We start from the raw sequence: 22,203 nt of genomic DNA, 5'->3' as shown, positions 1-22,203 counted from the left end.
GAGAAGTTGGAAATGATGGTGATGGAGGGTTGGGAATTATGGTGATGGAGGGGTTGGGAATGATGTGATGGAGGTTTGTGAATGATGGTCATGTAGGGTTGGGAATGATGGTGATGGACGGTTGGGAATAATGGTGATGCATGGGTTGGGAATGATGGTGAAGTAGGGTTGGGAATGATGGTGATGAAGTGTTGGGAATGCAGGTAATGGAGGGTTGGGAATGATGGTGATGTAGGTTTGGTAATGATGGTGATGGAGTGTTGGGAGTGATGGTGATGGGTTTGGGAATGATGGTGATGGGGTTGGGAAAGATGATGATGGAGGGTTGGGAATGACGTTGATGGAGGGTTGGGAATGATGGTGATGGGGTTGGGAGTGATGGTGATGGAGGGTTGGGATTGATGGTGATGGGGTTGGGAATGATGGTGAAGGAGGGTTGGGAATGAAGGTGATGGAGGGTTGGGATTGATGGTGATGGATGGTTGGGAATGATGGTGATGGATGGTTGGGATTGATGGTGATGGATGGTTGGGAATGATGGTGATGGAGAGTTGGGAATGATGGTGATGGAGGGTTAGGAATGATGGTGATGGATGGTTGGGAATGATGGTGATGGAGGGTTGGGAATGATGGTAATGGAGGGTTGGGAATGATGGTGAAGGAGGGTTGGGAATGATGGTGATGGAGGGTTGGGAGTAATGGTGATGGAGGTTTGGGAATGATGGTGATGTAGATTTGGGAATGATGGTGATGGAGGGTTGGGTAGCTTGGTGATGGAGCGATGGGAATGGCGGTGATGCAGGGTTGGGAATGATAGTGATGAAGTGTTGGGAATGATGGTGATAGAGAGGTTGGGAATGATGGTGATGGAGGGTTGGGAATGATGGTGATGGAGTGGTGGGTATAATGGTGATGCATGGGTTGGGAATGATGGTGAAGTAGGGTTGGGAATGATGGTGATGGAGGGTTGGGAATGATGGTGATGGAGGGTTGGGAATGATGGTGATGGAGGGTTGGGAATGATGGTGATGGAGGGTTGGGAGTGATGGTGATGGAGGTTTGGGCATGATGGTGATGGAGAGGTTGGGAATGATGGTGATGGAGGGTTGTGAGTGATAGTGATGGAGGTTTGGGAATGATGATGATAGAGAGGTTGGGAATGATGGTGATGGAGGGTTGGGAATGATGGTGATGGAGTGGTGGGAATGATGGTGATGGAGGGTTGAGAATGATGGTGATGGTGGGTTGGGAATGATGGTGATGTAGGGTTGGGACTAATGCTGATGCATGGGTTGGGAATGATGGTGATGGAGTTTGGGAATGATGGTGATGGAGGGTTGGGAAGGATGGTGATGAGGTTGGGAATGATGGTGATGGAGGGTTCGGAATGATGGTTAAGGAGAGGTTGGGAATGATGATGATGGATTGTTGGAAGTGATGGTGATGGAGGGTTGGGAATGATGTTGATGGAGGGTTGGGAATGATGGTGATTGGGTTGGGACTGATGCTGTTGGAGGGTTGGGAATGATGGTGATGGGGTTGGGAAAGATGGTGATGAAGATTTGGGAATGACGTTGATGGCGGGTTGGGAATGATGGTGATGGAGGGTTGGGAGTGATGGTGATGGGGTTGGGAATGATGGTGAAGGAGGGTTGGGAATGATGGTGATGGAGGTTTGGGAATGATGGTGATGGAGGGGTTGGGAATGATGGTGATGGAGGTTTGGGAATGACGGTGATGGAGATTTGGGAATGATGGTGATGGACGGCTGGGTATCTTGGTGATGGAGCGATGGGAATGGCGGTGAGGCAGGGTTGGGAATGATAGTGATGAAGTGTTGGGAATGATTGTGATGGAGGGGTTGGGAATGATGTTGATGGATGGTTGGGAATGATGGTGATGGAGGGGTTGGTAATGATGCTGATGGAGGTTTAGGAATGATGGTGATGGAGGGTTAGGAATGATGGTGATGGATTGTTGGGAGTGATGGTGATGGAGGGTTGGGAATAATGGTGCGGGAGGGGTTGGCAATGATGGTGATTGAGTGTTGGGAATGATGGTGATGGTGGGTTGGGAATGATGGTGATGGAGGGTTGGGAATGATGGTGATGGACTTTTTGGAATGATGGTGATGGACAGTTGGGAATGAAGGTGATGGAGGGATGGGAGTGCTGATGATGGAGGGTTGGAAGTGATGGTGATGGGGTTGTGAATGATGCTGATGGAGGGTTGGGAATGAAGGTGATGGAGGGTTGGGAGTTTTGGTGATGGAAGGTTGGGACTGATGGTGATGGAGGGTTGGGAATGATGGTGATGGAGGGTTGGGAATGATGGTGATGGGTTTGGGAATGATGCTGATGGAGGGTTGGGAATGATGGTGATGGGGTTGGGAGTGATGGTGATGGAAGGTTGGGAATGATGGTGATGGAGGGTTGCGAATGATGGTGATGGACTTTTCGGAATGATAGTGATGGATGGTTGGGAATGAAGGTGATGGAGTGATGGGAGTGTTGATGATGGCGGGTTGGGTGTGATGGTGATAGGGTTGGGAATGATGCTGATGGAGGGTTGGGTATGATGGTGATGGAGGGCTGGGAATGATGGTGATGGAGGCTTGGGAATGATGGTGATGGACGGTTGGGAATGATGGTGATGGATGGTTGGGAATGATGGTGATGGAGGGTTGGGAATGATGGTGATGGATGGTTGGGAGTGATGGTGATGGAGGTTTGGGCATGATGGTGATGGAGAGGTTGGGAATGATGGTGATGGAGGGTTGTGAGTGATAGTGATGGAGGTTTGGGAATGATGGTGATAGAGAGGTTGGGAATGATGTTGATGGAGGGTTGGGAATGATGGTGATGGAATGGTGGGAATGATGGTGATGGAGGGTTGGGAATGATGGTGATGGTGGGTTGGCAATGATGGTGATGTAGGGTTGGGACTAATGCTGATGCATGGGTTGGGAATGATGGTGATGGGGTTTGGGAATGATGGTGATGGAGGGTTGGGAATGATGGTGATGAGGTTGGGAATGATGGTGATGGAGGGTTCGGAATGATGGTGAAGGAGAGGTTGTGAATGATGGTGATGGATTGTTGGAAGTGATGGTGATGGAGGGTTGGGAATGACGTTGATGGAGGGTTGGGAATGATGGTGATCGGGTTGGGACTGATGCTGATGGAGGGTTGGGAATGATGGTGATGGGGTTGGGAAAGATGGTGATGAAGGTTTGGGAATGACGTTGATGGAGGGTTGGGAATGATGGTGAAGGAGGGTTGGGAGTGATGGTGATGGGGTTGGGAATGATGGTGAAGGAGGGCTGGGAATGATGGTGATGGAGGTTTGGGAATGATGGTGATGGAGGGGTTGGGAATGATGGTGATGGAGGTTTGGGAATGATGGTGATGGAGATTTGGGAATGATGGTGATGGAGGGCTGGGTATCTTGGTGATGGAGCGATGGGAATGGCGGTGAGGCAGGGTTGGGAATGATAGTGATGGATGGTTGGGAATGATGGTGATGGATGGTTGGTTGGGAATGATGGTGATGGATGGTTGGGAAAGATTGTGATGGAGGGGTTGGGAATGATGGTGATGGATGGTTGGGAATGATGGTGATGGAGGGGTTGGGAATGATGCTGATGGAGGGTTAGGAATGATGGTGATGGAGGGTTGGGAATGATGGTGATGGATGGTTGGGAATGATGGTGATGGAGAGTTGGGATTGATGGTGATGGAGGGTTGGGAATGATGGTGATGGAGCGTTGGGAATGATGGTGATGGAGGGTTGGGAATGATGGTGAAGGAGGGTTGGGAATGATGGTGATGGAGGGTTGGGAGTGATGGTGATGGCGGTTTGGGAATGATGGTGAAGGAGATTTGGGAATGATGGTGATGGAGGGCTGGGTATCTTGGTGATGGAGCGACGGGAATGGCGGTGAGGCAGGGTTGGCAATGATAGTGATTAAGTGTTGGGAATGATGGTGATAGAGGGTTGGGAATGATGCTGATGGAGGGTTAGGAATGATGGTGATGGAGAAGTTGGAAATGATGGTGATGGAGGGTTGGGAATTATGGTGATGGAGGGGTTGGGAATGATGTGATGGAGGTTTGTGAATGATGGTCATGTAGGGTTGGGAATGATGGTGATGGACGGTTGGGAATAATGGTGATGCATGGGTTGGGAATGATGGTGAAGTAGGGTTGGGAATGATGGTGATGAAGTGTTGGGAATGCAGGTAATGGAGGGTTGGGAATGATGGTGATGTAGGTTTGGTAATGATGGTGATGGAGTGTTGGGAGTGATGGTGATGGGTTTGGGAATGATGGTGATGGGGTTGGGAAAGATGATGATGGAGGGTTGGGAATGACGTTGATGGAGGGTTGGGAATGATGGTGATGGGGTTGGGAGTGATGGTGATGGAGGGTTGGGATTGATGGTGATGGGGTTGGGAATGATGGTGAAGGAGGGTTGGGAATGAAGGTGATGGAGGGTTGGGATTGATGGTGATGGATGGTTGGGAATGATGGTGATGGATGGTTGGGATTGATGGTGATGGATGGTTGGGAATGATGGTGATGGAGAGTTGGGAATGATGGTGATGGAGGGTTAGGAATGATGGTGATGGATGGTTGGGAATGATGGTGATGGAGGGTTGGGAATGATGGTAATGGAGGGTTGGGAATGATGGTGAAGGAGGGTTGGGAATGATGGTGATGGAGGGTTGGGAGTAATGGTGATGGAGGTTTGGGAATGATGGTGATGTAGATTTGGGAATGATGGTGATGGAGGGTTGGGTAGCTTGGTGATGGAGCGATGGGAATGGCGGTGATGCAGGGTTGGGAATGATAGTGATGAAGTGTTGGGAATGATGGTGATAGAGGGTTGGGAATGATGCTGATGTAGGGTTAGGAATGATGGTGATGGAGAGGTTGGGTAGCTTGGTGATGGAGCGATGGGAATGGCGGTGAGGCAGGGTTGGGAATGATAGTGATGAAGTGTTGGGAATGATGGTGATGTAGGGTTGGGAATAATGGTGATGCATGGGTTGGGAATGATGGTGAAGTAGGGTTGGGAATGATGGTGAGGAAGTGTTGGGAATGAAGGTAATGGAGGGTTGGGAATGATGGTGATGTAGGTTTGGTAATGATGGTGATGGATTGTTGGGAATGATGGTGATGGGTTTGGGAATGATGGTGGTGGAGGTGTTGGGAGTGATGGTGATGAAGGTTGGGAATGATGGTGATGGAGGGGTGGGAATGATGGTGATGGAGTGTTGGGAATGATGGTAATGAAGGGTTGGGAATGATGGTGATGGAGTGCTGGGTATTCTGGTGATGGAGTGTTGGGATTGTTGGTGATGGAGGGTTGGGAATATGATGATGGAGAGGTTGGGAATGATGGTAATGGAGTTTTGGGAATAATGGTGATGGAGGGGTTGGGAATGATGGTGATGCAGGGTTGGGAATGATGGGGATGGGGTTTGGAATGATGGTGATATAGGCATTGGCAATGATGGTGATGAAGTGTTGGGAATGATGGTGATGTAGGGTTGGTAATGATGGTGATGGAGGGTTAGGAATGATGGTGATGGATGGTTGGGAGTGATGGTGATGGAGGGTTGGGAATAATGGTGAGGGAGGGGTTGGCAATGATGGTGATGGGGTATTGGGAATGATGGTGATGGTGGGTTGGGAATGATGGTGATGGAGGGTTGGGAATGATGGTGATGTACTTCTCGGAATGATGGTGATGGACGATTGGGAATGAAGGTGATGGAGGGATGGGAGTGATAGTGATGGAGGGTTGGGAATGATGGTGATAGAGAGGTTGGGAATGATGGTGATGGAGGGTTGGGAATGATGGTGATGGAGGGTTGGAAATGATGGTGATGGAGGGTTGGAAATGATGGTGATGGGGGGTTGGAAATGTTGGTGATGGAGGGTTGGGAATGATGTTGATGGAGGGGTGGGAATGATGGTGATGGAGGCTTCGGAATGATGGTGATGGACGGTTGGGAATAGTTGTGATGGAGGGGTGGGAATGATGGTGATGGAGGGTTGGGAATGATGGTGATGGAGGGTTGGGAATGATGGTGATGGAGGGTTGGGAATGATGGTGATGGAGGCTTGGGAATGATGGTGATAGACCGTTGGGAATGATGGTGATGGAGTGTTGGGAATGATGGTGATGGAGGGTTGGGAATGATGGTGATGGAGGGTTGGGAATGATGGTGAAGGAGGGTTGGGAGTGATGGTGATGGAGCTTTGGGAATGATGGTGATGGAGAGGTTGGGAATGATGGTGATGGAGGGTTGGGAATGATGGTGATGGAGGTGTGGAATTGATGGTGATAGAGAGGTAGGGAATGATGGTGATGGAGGGTTGGGAATGATTGTGATGGAGGGTTGGGAATGATGGTGATGGTGGGGTGGGAATGATGGTGAAAGAGAGTTTGGGAATGATGGTGATGGGGTTGGGAATGATGGTGATGGAGAGGTTGGGAATGATGGTGATGGAGGGTTGGGAATGATGGTGATGGAAAGGTTGGGAATGATGGTGATGGAGGGTTGGGAATGATTGTGATGGAGGGTTGGGAATGATGGTGATGGAGGGGTGGGAATGATGGTGATAGAGAGGTTAGGAATGATGGTGATGGAGGGTTGGGAATGATGTTGATGGAGTGTTGGGAGTGATGGTGATGGAGGGTTGGGAATGATGGTGATGGAGTTGGGACTGATGCTGATGGAGGGTTGGGAGTGATGGTGATGGAGGTTTGGGAATTATGCTGTTGGGGTTGGGAATGATGGTGATGGAGGGTTCGGAATGTTGCTGGTGTGTTTTGGGAATGATGGTGATGGGGTGTAGGGAATGATGGTGATGGAGTTTTCGGAATGATGCTGATGGACGGTTGGGAATGATGGTGATGGGGTTGGGAATGGTGCTGATGGAAGGTTGGGATTGATGGTGATGGAGGGTAGGGAATCTTGGTGATGAAGGAATGGGAATGGTGGTGATGGAGGGTTGGGATTGATCGTGAGGGGGTTGGGATTTATGGTGATGGAGGGTTGGGATTGATGGTGATGGCGGGTTGGGAATGCTGGTGATGGAAGGCTGTGAGTGATGGTGATGGGGTTGGGAATGGTGCTGATGGAGGGTTGGGATTGAATGTGATGGGGTTGGGAATGATGGTGATGGAGGGTTGGGAGTGTTGATGATGGAGGGTTCGGATTGATGGTGATGGAGGTTTGGGAATGATGGTGATGGGGTTTGGGAATGATGGTAATGGAGGGTTGGGAATGATAGTGATGGAGGGCTGGGAATGATGGTGATGGGGTTGGGAATGATGGTGATGGAGGTTTGGGAATGATGGTGATGGAAGGTTGGGAATGATGGTGATGAAGTGTTGGGAATGATTGTGATGGAGGGTTGGGAATGATGGTGATGGTGTGTTGGGATTGATGTGATGGAGGGTTGGGAATGCTGGTGATGGAGGGTTGGGAATGCTGGTGATGGCGGGTTGGGAATGATGGTGATGTAGGGGTTGGAGTGATGGTGATGGAGCATTGGGAATGATGGTGATGGGTTTTGGGAATTATGGTGATGGAGCGTTGGGAATGAAGTTGTTGGGTTTGGGAATGTTGGTGATGGAGGTTTGGGAGTGAAGGTGGTGGAGGGTTGGGAATGAGGTGATGGAGGGTTGGGAGTGACAGTGATTGAGGTGTTGGGAATGATGGTGAGGGAGGTTTGGGAATGATGGTGATGGGGTTGGTAGTGATGGTGATGGACGTTTGGGAATGATGGTAATGGGGTTGGGAATGATGGTTACGGAGGGTTGGGAATGATGGTGATGTGGTTGGGATTTATGGTGATGGAGCGTTGGGATTGATGGTGATGGCGGGTTGGGAATGCTGGTGATGGAGGGCTGGGAATGAAGGTGATGGAGGGTTGGGAATGATGGTGATGGAGGGTTGGGAATGATGGTGATGGAGGGTTGGGAATTATGGTGATGGAGGGTTGGGATTGATGGTGTTGGTGTTTGGGAATGATGGTGATGGAGGGTTGGGAATGATGCTGATGGAGTGTTGGGAGTGTTGAGGATGGAGGGTTGGGATTGAATGTGATGGGGTTGGGAATGATGGTGATGGTGGTTTGGGATTGATGGTGATGGAGGGTTGGGAATGATGGTGATGGCGGGTTGAGATTGATGGTGATGGAGGTTTCGGAATAATGGTGATGGAGGTGTTGGGAATGATGGTGATGAAGTGTTGGGAATGATGGTGATGGAGGGGTTGGGAATGATGCTGATGGAGGGTTGGGAATGATGGTGATGGAGTGGTGGGAATGATGGTGATGGAGGGTTGGGAATGATGGTGATGGTGGGTTGGGAATGATGGTGATGTAAGGTTGGGACTAATGCTGATGCATGGGTTGGGAATGATGGTAATGGGTTTTGGGAATGATGGTGATGGAGGGTTGGGAATGATGGTGATGAGGTTGGGAATGATGGTGATGGAGGGTTCGGAATGATGGTGAAGGAGAGGTTGGGAATGATGGTGATGGAATGTTGGGAGTGATGGTGATGGAGTGGTTGGGAATGACGATGATGAAGTGTTGGGAATGATGGTGATGTAGGGTTGGGAATGATGGTGATGGAGCTTTCGGAATGATGGTGATGGATGGTTGGGAATGATGGTGCTGGTGTTGGGAATGATGCTGATGGAGGGTTGGGAATGAAGGTGATGGATGGTTTGGAGTGTTGATGATGGTGGGATGGGAGTGCTGGTGATGGGGTTGGGAATGATGTTGATGGAGGGTTGGGAACGTAGGTGATGGAGGGATGGGCGTGTTGATGATGGAGGGTTGGGATTGACGGTCATGGGGTTGGGAATATTGGTGATGGAGGTCTGGGAATGATGCTGATGGAGGGTTGGGTATGATGGTGATGGAGGGTTGGGAATGATGGTGATGGAATGTTGGGAATGATAGTTTTGCAGGGGTTGGGAATGATTGTGATGGAGGGTTGGGAATGATGGTGTTGGAAGTTTGGGAATGATGGTGATGGAATGTTAGGAATGATGGTGTTGCAGGGGTTGGGAATGATTGTGATGGAGGGTTGGGAATGATGGTGTTGGAAGTTTGGGAATGATGGTGATGGAATGTTGGGAATGATGGTGTTGCAGGGGTTGGGATTGATGGTGATAGGGTTGGGAACGATGGTGATGGAGGTCTGGGAATGATGCTGATGGAGGGTTGGGTATGATGGTGATGGAGAGTCGGGAATAATGGTGATGGGGTTTGGGAATGATGGTGATGGAGGGTTGGGAATGATGGTGATGGAGGGTTGGGAATGATGGTGATGGAGGGTTGGGAATGATGGTGATGGAGGGTTGGGTATGATGGTGATGGAGGGTTGGGAATGATGGTGATGGGGTTTTTTGAATAATGGTGATGGAGGGTTGAGAGTTATGTTGCTGGAGGGTTGGGAATGATGGTGATGGAGGGTTGGGAATGATGGTGCTGGAGGGTTGGGAATGATGGTGATGGAGGTTTGGGAATGATGGTGATGGAGGGTTGGGTGTGATGGTGATGCAGGACTGGGAATTATGGTGATGGAGGGTTAGGAATGATGGTGATTGATGGTTCGGATTGATGGTGATGCAGGGTTGGGATTTATGGTGTGGGGTTGGGATTTATGGTGATCGATAGTTGGGATTGATGGTGATGGAAGGCTCGGAATGATTGTGATGGAGCATTAGGAATGATGGTGATTGATGGTTGGGAATGATAGTGATGGAGGGTTGGGAATGATGGTAATGGAGGGTTGGGAATGATGGTGATGTAGGATTGGCAATGATGGTGATGGGGTTTGGGAATGATGGTGATGCATGGTTGGGAGTGATGTTGATGGAGGTTTGGGAATAATGGTGATGAGGTTGGGAATGATGGTGATGGGGGGTTCGGAATGATGGTGATGTGGTTTGGGAATGATGGTGATGGAGGGTTGGGAGTGATAGTGATGGAGGGATGGGAATGATGGTGATGGAGCATTGGGATTGATGGTGTTGGGGATTGGGAATGATGGTGATGCAGGGTTGGGAATGATGGTGATGGGGTTGGGAATGATGGTGATGGGGGGCTCAGAATGATGGTGATGTGGTTTGGGAATGATGGTGATGGAGGGTTGGGTATGAAGGTGATGAAGGGTTGGGATTGATGGTGTTGGGGTTTGGGAATGATGGTGATGCAGGGTTGGAAGTGATGGTGATGGAGTTGGGAATGATGGTGATGCAGGGATGGGAGTGATGGTGATGGATGGTTGGGAATGATGGTGATGGAGGGTTGGGAATGATGTTGATGGGTTTGGGAATGATGGTGATGAAGGGTTGGGATTGATGGTGATGGATGGTTGGGAAAGATGGTGATGGAGGTTTGGGTGTGATGGTGATGGAGGGTTGGGAATGATGGTGATGGAGGGTTGGGAATGATGGTGATGGAGGTTTGGGAATGATAGTGATGGAGGGTTGAGTATGATGGTGATGAAGGGTTGGGAGTGATGGTGATGCGATTTGGGAATGAGGGTGATGGAGGGTTGGGAGTGATGGCGATGGAGGGTTGGGAGTGATGGTGATGGAGGGTTGGGAATGATGATGATGGGGTTTTGGAATTATGGTGATGGAGGTTTGGGAGTGATGGTAATGGAGGTTTGGGAATGAAGGTGATGGGGTTTGGAATGATGGTGATATAGGCGTTGGGAATGATGGTGATGAAGTTTGGGAATAATGGTGATGGAGGGTTGGGAGTAAAGGTGATGTGGGTTTGGGAATGTTGGTGATGGAGGGGATGGGAGTGATGGTGATGGAGGGGTGGGAATGATGGTGATGGGGTTTGGGAATGATGGTGATAGATGGTAGGGAATAATGGTGAGGGAGGGGTTGGCAATGATGGTGATGAAGTGTTGGGAATCATGGTGATGTAGGGTTGGGAATGATGGTGATGGAGGGTTGGGAATGATGGTGATGGAGGGTTGGGATTGATGCTGAAGGAGGGTTGGGAATGATGGTGATGGAGGGTTGGGAGTGATGGTGATGGAGGTTTGGGAATGTTGGTGATGGAGATTTGGGAATGATGGTGATGGAGGGCTGGGTATCTTGGTGATGGAGCGATGGGAATGGCGGTGAGGCAGGGTTGGGAATGATAGTGATGAAGTGTTGGGAATGATGGTGATAGACGTTTGGGAATGATGGTGATGGAGGGTTGGGAATGATGGTGATGGAGAGGTTGGAAATGATGGTGATGGAGGGTTGGAAATTATGGTGATGGAGGGGTTGGGAATGATGTGATGGAGGTTTGTGAATGATGGTGATGTAGGGTTGGGAATGATGGTGATGGACCGTTGGGAATAATGGTGATGCATGGGTTGGGAATGATGGTGAAGTAGGGTTGGTAATGATGGTGATGAAGTGATGGGAATGAAGGTAATGGAGGGTTGGGAATGATGGTGATGTAGGTTTGGTAAAGATGGTGATGGAGTGTAGGGAATGATGGTGATGGGTTTGGAAATGATGGTGGTGGAGGTGTTGGGAGTGATGGTGATGAAGGGTTGGGAATGATGCTGATGGAGGGTTGGGAATGATAGTGATGGAGGGTTGAGTATGATGGTGATGAAGGGTTGGGAATGATGGTGATGGGATTTGGGAATGAGGGTGATGGGAGTTGGGAGTGATGGCGATGGAGGGTTGGGAGTGATGGGGATGGAGGGTTGGGAATGATGATGATGGGATTTGGGAATTATGGTGATGGAGGTTTGGGAGTGATGGTAATGGAGGATTGGGAATGAAGGTGATGGGGTTTGGAATGATGATGATATAGGCGTTGGGAATGATGGTGATGGATGGTTGGGAATAATGGTGATGGAGGGTTGGGAGTAAAGGTGATGTGGGTTTGGGAATGTTGGTGATGGAGGGGATGGGAGTGATGGTGATGGAGGGGTGGGAATGATGGTGATGGGGTTTGGGAATGATGGTGATAGAGGGTAGGGAATAATGGTGAGGGAGGGGTTGGCAATGATGGTGATGAAGTGTTGGGAATGATGGTGATGTAGGGTTGGGAATGATGGTGATGGATGGTTAGGAATGATGGTGATGGATTGTTGGGAGTGATGGTGATGGAGGGTTGGGAATAATGGTGAGGGAGGGGTTGGCAATGATGGTGATGGAGTGCTGGGAATGATGGTGATGGTGGGTTGGGAATGATGGTGATGGAGGGTTGGGAATGATGGTGATGGACTTTTTGGAATGATGGTGATGGACAGTTGGGAATGAAGGTGATGGAGGGATGGGAGTGCTGATGATGGAGGGTTGGAAGTGATGGTGATGGGGTTGGGAATGATGCTGATGGAGGGTTGGGAATGAAGGTGATGGAGGGTTGGGAGTTTTGGTGATGTATGGTTGGGATTGATGGTGATGGATGGTTGGGAATGATGGTGATGGATGGTTGGGAATGATGGTGATGGAGAGTTGGGAATGAAGGTGATGGAGGGTTGGGAATGATGGTGATGTATGGTTGGGATTGATGGTGATGGAAGGTTGGGAATGATGGTGATGGATGGTTGGGAATGATGGTGATGGAGAGTTGTGAATGATGGTGATGGAGGGTTTTGAATGATAGTGATGGAGGGTTGGGAATGATGGTGATGGGGTTGGGAATGATGGTGATGGAGTTTGGGAATGATGGTGATGGAAGGTTGGGAATGATGGTGATGAAATGTTGGGAATGATGGTGATGGAGGGTTGGGAATTATGGTGATGGTGTGTTGGGATTGATGTGATGGAGGGTTGGCTATGCTGGTGATGGAGGGCTGGGAATGCTGGTGATGGCGGGTTGGGAATGATGGTGATGGAGGGGTTGGAGTGATGGTGATGGAGCATTGGGAATGATGGTGATGGTTTTTGTGAATTATGGTGATGGAGCATTGGGAATGAAGTTGATGGGTTTGGGAATGTTGGTGATGGAGGTTTGGGAGTGAAGGTGATGGAGGGTTGAGAATGAGGTGATGGAGGGTTGGGAGTGACAGTGATTGAGGTGTTGGGAATGATGGTGAGGGAGGTTTGGGAATGATGGTGATGGGGTTGGGAGTGATGGTGATGGACGTTTGGGAATGATGGTAATGGGGTTGGGAATGATGGTTACGGAGGGTTGGGAATGATGGTGATGTGGTTGGGAGTTATGGTGATGGAGCGTTGGGATTGTTGGTGATGGCGGGTTGGGAATGCTGATGATGGAGGGCTGGGAATGAAGGTGATGGAGGGTTGGGAATGATGGGGATGAAGGGTTGGGAATGATGGTGATGGAGGGTTGGGAATTATGATGATGGAGGGTTGGGATTGATGGTGTTGGGGGTTGGGAATGATGGTGATGGAGGGTTGGGAATGATGCTGATGGAGTGTTGGGAGTGTTGATGATGGAGGGTTGGGATTGAATGTGATGGGGTTGGGCATGATGGTGATGGTGGTTTGGGATTGATGGTGATGGAGGGTTGGGAATGATGGTGATGGAGGGTTGGGTATGATGGTGATGGATGGTTGGGAGTGATGGTGATGGTGGATTGGGAATGATGGTGATGGCGGGTTGAGATTGATGGTGATGGAGGTTTCGGAATAATGGTGATGGAGGTGTTGAGAATGATGGTGATGAAGTGTTGGGAATGATGGTGATGGAGGGGTTGGGAATGATGCCGATGGAGGGTTGGGAATGATGGTGATGGAGGTTTGGGAATGATGGTGATGGAGGGGTTGGGAATGATGGTGATGGGGTTGGGAATGATCGTGATGGAGGTTTAGTAACGATGGGGATGGATGATTGGGAATGATGGTAATGGAGGGTGGGAATGAAGGTGATGGAGGGGTTGGGAATGATGCTGATGGAGGGTTGGGAATAATGGTGATGGAGGGGTTGGGATTGATGATGATGGAGGTTTGGGAATCTTGGTGATGGAGGGATGGGAATGGTGGTGATGGAGGGTTGGGATTGATGGTGATGGGGTTGGGATTTATGGTGATGGAGGGTTGGGATTGATGGTGATGGCAGGTTGGGAATGCTGGTGATGGAGGGCAGGGAGTGATGGTGAAGGAGGGTTGGGAATGATGGTGATGGAGGGTTGGGTATGATGGTGATGGAGGCTTGGGAGTGATGGTGAAGGTTTTGGGAATGGTGCTGATGGAGGGTTGGGAATGATGCTGATGGAGTGTTGGGAGTGTTGATGATGGAGGGTTGGGATTGAATGTGATGCGGTTGGGAATGATGGTGATTGTGGGTTGGGTATGATGGTGATGGAGGGTTGGGAATGATGGTGATGCAGGTTTGGGAATGACGGTGATGGAGGGTTGAGATTGATGATGATGGGGTTTGGGAATGATGGTGATGCAGGTTTCGGAATAATGGTGATGGATGTGTTGGGAATGATGGTGATGAAGTGTTGGGAATGATGGTGATGGAGGGTTGGGAATGATGGTGATGGGGTAGGGGATATGGTGATGGAGCATTGGGAATGATGTTCATGGAGGGTTGGGTGTGTGAATGCTGGAGGGCTGGGATTCATGGTGATGGATGTTTGGGAATAATGGTGAAGGAGGGTTGTGAATGATGGTGATGGGGTTTGGGAGTGATGGTGATGGAGGGTTGGGAATGATCGTGATGGAGGGTTAGGAACGATGGTGATGGATGATTGGGAACGATGGTGATGAAGGGTTGGGAGTGATGGTGATGGACTTTTGGGAATGATGGTGATGGAGGGTTGGGAATGATGGTGATGGAGGGTTGGGAATGATGGTGATGGAAAGTTGGGAATGATGGTGATGGAATGTTGACAATGGTGTGATGGACTGTTGGGAATGATGGTGTTGCAGGGGTTGGGAATGATGGTGATGGAGTTTTCGGTATGATGGTGATGGAGTGTTGGGAATGATGGTGATGGGGTAGGGGATGTGGTGATGGAGCGTTGGGAATGATGATCATGGAGGGTTGGGTGTGTGAATGCTGGTGGGCTGGGATTCATGGTGATGGATGTTTGGGAATAATGGTGAAGGATGGTTTGGAATGATGGTGATCGAGGGTTAGGAATGATGGTGATGGATGGTTGGGAGTGATGGTGATGGAGGGTTGGGATTGATGGTGATGGAGGGTTGGGAATGATGGTGATGGATGGTTGGGGATGATGGTGATGTAGGGTTGGGAATCATGGTGATGGAGGTTTGGGAATAATGGTGATGGAGGGTTGGGAATGATGGTGATGGAGGGTTGGGAATGATGGTGATGGAGGGTTGGGAATGATGGTGATGGAGGGTTGGGAATTATGGTGATGGAGTTTCGGGAGTGATGGTGATGGAGGTATGGGAATGATGGTGATGGTGGGTTGGTTATCTTGGTGATGGAGGGATTGGAATGGTGGTGATGCAGGGTTGGGAATGATGGTGATGAAGTGTTGGGAATGATGGTGATAGATGGTTGGGAATGATGGTGATGGAGGGTTAGGAATGATGGTGATGGATGGTTGGGAGTGATGGTGATGGAGGGTTGGGATTGATTGTGATGAAGTGTTGGGAATAATGGTGATAGATGGTTGGGAATGATGGTGATGGAGGGTTAGGAATGATGGTGATAGACTTTGGGAGTGATGGTGATGGAGGGTTGGGAATGATGGTGATGGAGAGGTTGGAAATGATGGTGATGGAGGGTTGGGAATTATGGTGATGGAGGGGTTGGGAATGATGTGATGGAGGTTTGTGAATGATGGTGATGTAGGGTTGGGAATGATGGTGATGGACCGTTGGGAATAATGGTGATGCATGGGTTGGGAATGATGGTGAAGTAGGGTTGGAAATGATGGTGATGAAGTGATGGGAATGAAGGTAATGGAGGGTTGGGAATGATGGTGATGTAGGTTTGGTAAAGATGGTGATGGAGTGTAGGGAATGATGGTGATGGGTTTGGAAATGATGGTGGTGGAGGTGTTGGGAGTGATGGTGATGAAGGGTTGGGAATGATGCTGATGGAGGGTTGGGAATGATAGTGATGGAGGGTTGAGTATGATGGTGATGAAGGGTTGGGAATGATAGTGATGGGATTTGGGAATGAGGGTGATGGTGGGTTGGGAGTGATGGCGATGGAGGGTTGGGAGTGATGGGGATGGAGGGTTGGTAATGATGATGATGGGGTTTGGGAATTATGGTGATGAAGGTTTGGGAGTGATGGTAATGGAGGATTGGGAATGAAGGTGATGGGGTTTGGAATGATGGTGATATAGGCGTTGGGAATGATGGTGATGGATGGTTGGGAATAATGGTGATGGAGGGTTGGGAGTAAAGGTGATGTGGGTTTGGGAATGTTGGTGATGGAGGGGATGGGAGTGATGGTGATGGAGGGGTGGGAATGATGGTGATGGGTTTGGGAATGATGGTGATAGAGGGTAGGGAATAATGGTGAGGGAGGGGTTGGCAATGATGGTGATGAAGTGTTGGGAATGATGGTGATGTAGGGTTGGGAATGATGGTGATGGAGGGTTAGGAATGATGGTGATGGATTGTTGGGAGTGATGGTGATTGAGGGTTGGGAATAATGGTGAGGGAGGGGTTGGCAATGATGGTGATGGAGTGCTGGGAATGATGGTGATGGTGGGTTGGGAATGATGGTGATGGAGGGTTGGGAATGATGGTGATGGACTTTTTGGAATGATGGTGATGGACAGTTGGGAATGAAGGTGATGGAGGGATGGGAGTGCTGATGATGGAGGGTTGGAAGTGATGGTGATGGGGTTGGGAATGATGCTGATGGAGGGTTGGGAATGAAGGTGATGGAGGGTTGGGAGTTTTGGTGATGTATGGTTGGGATTGATGGTGATGGATGGTTGGGAATGATGGTGATGGATGGTTGGGAATGATGGTGATGGAGAGTTGGGAATGAAGGTGATGGAGGGTTGGGAATGATGGTGATGTATGGTTGGGATTGATGGTGATGGAAGGTTGGGAATGATGGTGATGGATGGTTGGGAATGATGGTGATGGAGAGTTGGGAATGATGGTGATGGAGGGTTTTGAATGATAGCGATGGAGGGTTGGGAATGATGGTGATGGGGTTGGGAATGATGGTGATGGAGTTTGGGAATGATGGTGATGGAAGGTTGGGAATGATGGTGATGAAATGTTGGGAATGATGGTGATGGAGGGTTGGGAATGATGGTGATGGTGTGTTGGGATTGATGTGATGGAGGGTTGGGTATGCTGGTGATGGAGGGTTGGGAATGCTGGTGATGGCGGGTTGGGAATGATGGTGATGGAGGGGTTGGAGTGATGCTGATGGAGCATTGGGAATGATGGTGATGGTTTTTGTGAATTATGGTGATGGAGCATTGGGAATGAAGTTGATGGGTTTGGGAATGTTGGTGATGGAGGTTTGGGAGTGACAGTGATTGAGGTGTTGGGAATGATGGTGAGGGAGGTTTGGGAATGATGGTGATGGGGTTGGGAGTGATGGTGATGGACGTTTGGGAATGATGGTAATGGGGTTGGGAGTGATGGTTACGGAGGGTTGGGAATGATGGTGATGTGGTTGGGAGTTATGGTGATGGAGCGTTGGGATTGTTGGTGATGGCGGGTTGGGAATGCTGATGATGGAGGGCTGGGAATGAAGGTGATGGAGGGTTGGGAATGATGGGGATGAAGGGTTGGGAATGATGGTGATGGAGGGTTGGGAATTATGATGATGGAGGGTTGGGATTGATGGTGTTGGGGGTTGGGAATGATGGTGATGGAGGGTTGGGAATGATGCTGATGGAGTGTTGGGAGTGTTGATGATGGAGGGTTGGGATTGAATGTGATGGGGTTGGGCATGATGGTGATGGTGGTTTGGGATTGATGGTGATGGAGGGTTGGGAATGATGGTGATGGAGGGTTGGGTATGATGGTGATGGATGGTTGGGAGTGATGGTGATGGAGGATTGGGAATGATGGTGATGGTGGGTTGAGATTGATGGTGATGGAGGTTTCGGAATAATGGTGATGGAGGTGTTGGGAATGATGGTGATGAAGTGTTGGGAATGATGGTGATGGAGGGGTTGGGAATGATGCCGATGGAGGGTTGGGAATGATGGTGATGGAGGGTTGGGAATGATGGTGATGGAGGGGTTGGGAATGATGGTGATGGGGTTGGGAATGATCGTGATGGAGGTTTAGTAACGATGGGGATGGATGATTGGGAATGATGGTAATGGAGGGTGGGAATGAAGGTGATGGAGGGGTTGGGAATGATACTGATGGAGGGTTGGGAATAATGGTGATGGAGGGGTTGGGATTGATGATGATGGAGGTTTGGGAATCTTGGTGATGGAGGGATGGGAATGGTGGTGATGGAGGGTTGGGATTGATGGTGATGGGGTTGGGATTTATGGTGATGGAGGGTTGGGATTGATGGTGATGGCAGGTTGGGAATGCTGGTGATGGAGGGCTGGGAGTGATGGTGAAGGAGGGTTGGGAATGATGGTGATGGAGGGTTGGGTATGATGGTGATGGAGGCTTGGGAGTGATGGTGAAGGTTTTGGGAATGGTGCTGATGGAGTGTTGGGAATGATGCTGATGGAGTGTTGGGAGTGTTGATGATGGAGGGTTAGGATTGAATGTGATGCGGTTGGGAATGATGGTGATTGTGGGTTGGGTATGATGGTGATGGAGGGTTGGGAATGACGGTGATGGAGGGTTTAGATTAATGATGATGGGGTTTGGGAATGATGGTGATGCAGGTTTCGGAATAATGGTGATGGATGTGTTGGGAATGATGGTGATGAAGTGTTGGGAATGATGGTGATGGAGTGTTGGGAATGATGGTGATGGGGTAGGGGATGTGGTGATGGAGCATTGGGAATGATGTTCATGGAGGGTTGGGTGTGTGAATGCTGGAGGGCTGGGATTCATGGTGATGGATGTTTGGGAATAATGGTGAAGGAGGGTTGGGAATGATGGTGATGGGGTTTGGGAGTGATGGTGATGGAGGGTTGGGAATGATCATGATGGAGGGTTAGGAACGATGGTGATGGATGATTGGGAACGATGGTGATGAAGGGTTGGGAGTGATGGTGATGGACTTTTGGGAATGATGGTGATGGAGGGTTGGGAATGATGGTGATGGAGGGTTGGGAATGATGGTGATGGAAAGTTGGGAATGATGGTGATGGAATGTTGACAATGGTGTGATGGACTGTTGGGAATGATGGTGTTGCAGGGGTTGGGAATGATGGTGATGGAGTTTTCGGTATGATGGTGATGGAGTGTTGGGAATGATGGTGATGGGGTAGGGGATGTGGTGATGGAGCGTTGGGAATGATGATCATGGAGGGTTGGGTGTGTGAATGCTGGTGGGCTGGGATTCATGGTGATGGATGTTTGGGAATAATGGTGAAGGATGGTTGGGAATGATGGGGATGTGGTTTGGGAATGATGGTGATGGAGGGTTGGGAATGATGGTGATGGCGGGTTAGGAATGATGATGATGGATGGTTGGGAATGATGGTGATGGGGTGTTGGTAATGATGGTGATGGAGGGTTGGGAATGATGGTGATGTAGGGTTGGGGATGTTGGTGATGGAGGGTTGGGAATAATGGTGATGCAGGGGTTGGGAATGATGGTGATGGATGGTTGGGAATGCTGGTGAAGGAGGGTTGGGAATGATGGTGATGGAGGGTTGGGAATGATGGTGATGGGGTTTGCTAATGATGGTGATGGAGGGGTGGGAGTGATGGTGATGGAGGCTTGGGAATGATGGTGATGGGCTTGGGAATGATGGTGATGGAGGGTTCGACATGATGGTGATGTGGTTTGGGAATGATGTTGATGGAGGGTTGGGAATGATGTTAATGGGTTTGGGAATGATGGGGATGGTGGGTTGGGAATGATGGTAATGGAGGGGTTCGGAGTGATTGTGATGGAGGGTTGGGAATGTTGGTGATGGAGGGTTGGGAATAATGGTGATGGAGGGTTGGGAGTGACAGTAATGGAGGTGTTGGGAATGATGGTGAGGGAGGGTTGGGAATGATGGTGATGGGGTTGGGAATGATGGTGAGGGAGGGTTGGGGATGATGGTGATGGGGTTTGGGAATGATGGTGATGGAGGTTTCGGAATGATGGTGATGGAGTTGTTGGGAATGATGGTGATGAAGTGTGGGGAATGATGGTGATTGAGGGTTGGGAATGATTCTGATGGAGGGTTGGGAATAATGGTGATGCAGGGTTTGGGAATGATGGTGATGGAGGGTTGGGAATAATGGTGATGGAGGGTTGGGAATAATGGTGATGCAGGGTTTGGGAATGATGGTGATGGAGAGTTGGGAATGCTGGTGATGGAGAGTTGGGAATAATGGTGATGCAGGGTTTGCGAATGATGGTGATGAAGTGTTGGGAATGATGGTGATGGAGGGTTGGGATTGATGGTGATGGGGTTGGGAATGATGGTGATGGAGGCTTGGGAATGATGGTGATGTAGGGTTGGGAATGATGGTGCTGGAGGGTTGGGAATAATGGTGGTGGGTTGGGAATGATGGTGATGGAGTGTTTGGAGTGATGGTGATGGATGGTTGGGAATGATGGTGATGGAGGGTTGGGAATGATGGTGATGGAGGGGTGGGAGTGATGGTGATGGAGGGTTGGGAATGATGGTGATGGGCTTCGGGATGATGGTGATGGAGGGTTCAGAATGATGGTGATGTGGTCTGGGAATGATGCTGATGGAGGGTTGGGAATGATGGTGATGGGTTTGGGAATGATGGTGATGGAGGTTTGGGAGTGAAGGTGATGTGGGTTAAGAATTATGGTGATGGACGGTTGGGAATGATGTTGATGGAGTTTTGGGAGTGACAGTGATGGTGGTGTTGGGAATGATGGTGAGGGAGGGTTGGGAATGATGGTGATGGGGTTGGGAATGTTGGTGATGGAGGGTTGGGAATGATGGTGATGGGGTTTGGGAATGATGGTGATGGCAGGTTCAGAATGATGGTGAAGGTGGGTTTGGGAATGATGGCGATGAAGTGTTGGGAATGATGGTGATGGAGGGTTGGGAATGATGGTGATAGAGGGTTATGAATGATGGTGATGGAGCATTGGGAATGAAGGTGATGGGTTTTGGGAATTATGGTGATGGAGGGTTGGGAATGATGGTGATGGAGGGTTGGGAATTATGGTGGTGGTGTTTTGGGTGTGATGGTGATGGAGGTATGGGAATGATGGTAATGGTGGGTTGGGAATTTTGGTGATGGAGGGATGGGAATGGTAGTGATGCAGGGTTGGGAATGATGGTGATGAAGTGTTGGGAATGATGGTGATAGATGGTTTGGAATGATGGTGATCGAGGGTTAGGAATGATGGTGATGGATGGTTGGGAGTGATGGTGATGGAGGGTTGGGATTGATGGTGATGAAGTGTTGGGAATGATGGTGATAGATGGTTGGGAATGATGGTGATGGAGGGTTAGGAATGATGGTGATGGAGGGTTGGGAATGATGGTGATGGATGGTTGGGGATGATGGTGATGTAGGGTTGGGAATCATGGTGATGGAGGTTTGGGAATAATGGTGATGGAGGGTTGGGAATGATGGTGATGGAGGGTTGGGAATGATGGTGATGGAGGGTTGGGAATGATGTTGATGGAGGGTTGGGAATTATGGTGATGGAGTTTCGGGAGTGATGGTGATGGAGGTATGGGAATGATGGTGATGGTGGGTTGGTTATCTTGGTGATGGAGGGATTGGAATGGTGGTGATGCAGGGTTGGGAATGATGGTGATGAAGTGTTGGGAATGATGGTGATAGATGGTTGGGAATGATGGTGATGGAGGGTTAGGAATGATGGTGATAGATGGTTGGGAATGATGGTGATGGAGGGTTAGGAATGATGGTGATGGATGGTTGGGAGTGATGGTGATGGAGGGTTGGGATTGATTGTGATGAAGTGTTGGGAATAATGGTGATAGATGGTTGGGAATGATGGTGATGGAGGGTTAGGAATGATGGTGATAGACGTTTGAGAGTGATGGTGGTGGAGGGTTGGGAATGATGGTGATGGAGAGGTTGGAAATGATGGTGATGGAGGGTTGGGAATTATGGTGATGGAGGGGTTGGGAATGATGTGATGGAGGTTTGTGAATGATGGTGATGTAGGGTTG

The sequence above is a fragment of the Somniosus microcephalus genome, chromosome 4 (genome assembly GCF_052327205.1).
Source record: "Somniosus microcephalus isolate GS21.2 chromosome 4, FLI_Smic_1.0, whole genome shotgun sequence".
NCBI lineage: Eukaryota > Metazoa > Chordata > Chondrichthyes > Squaliformes > Somniosidae > Somniosus > Somniosus microcephalus.
Note: the sequence above shows the minus strand (reverse complement) of the source record.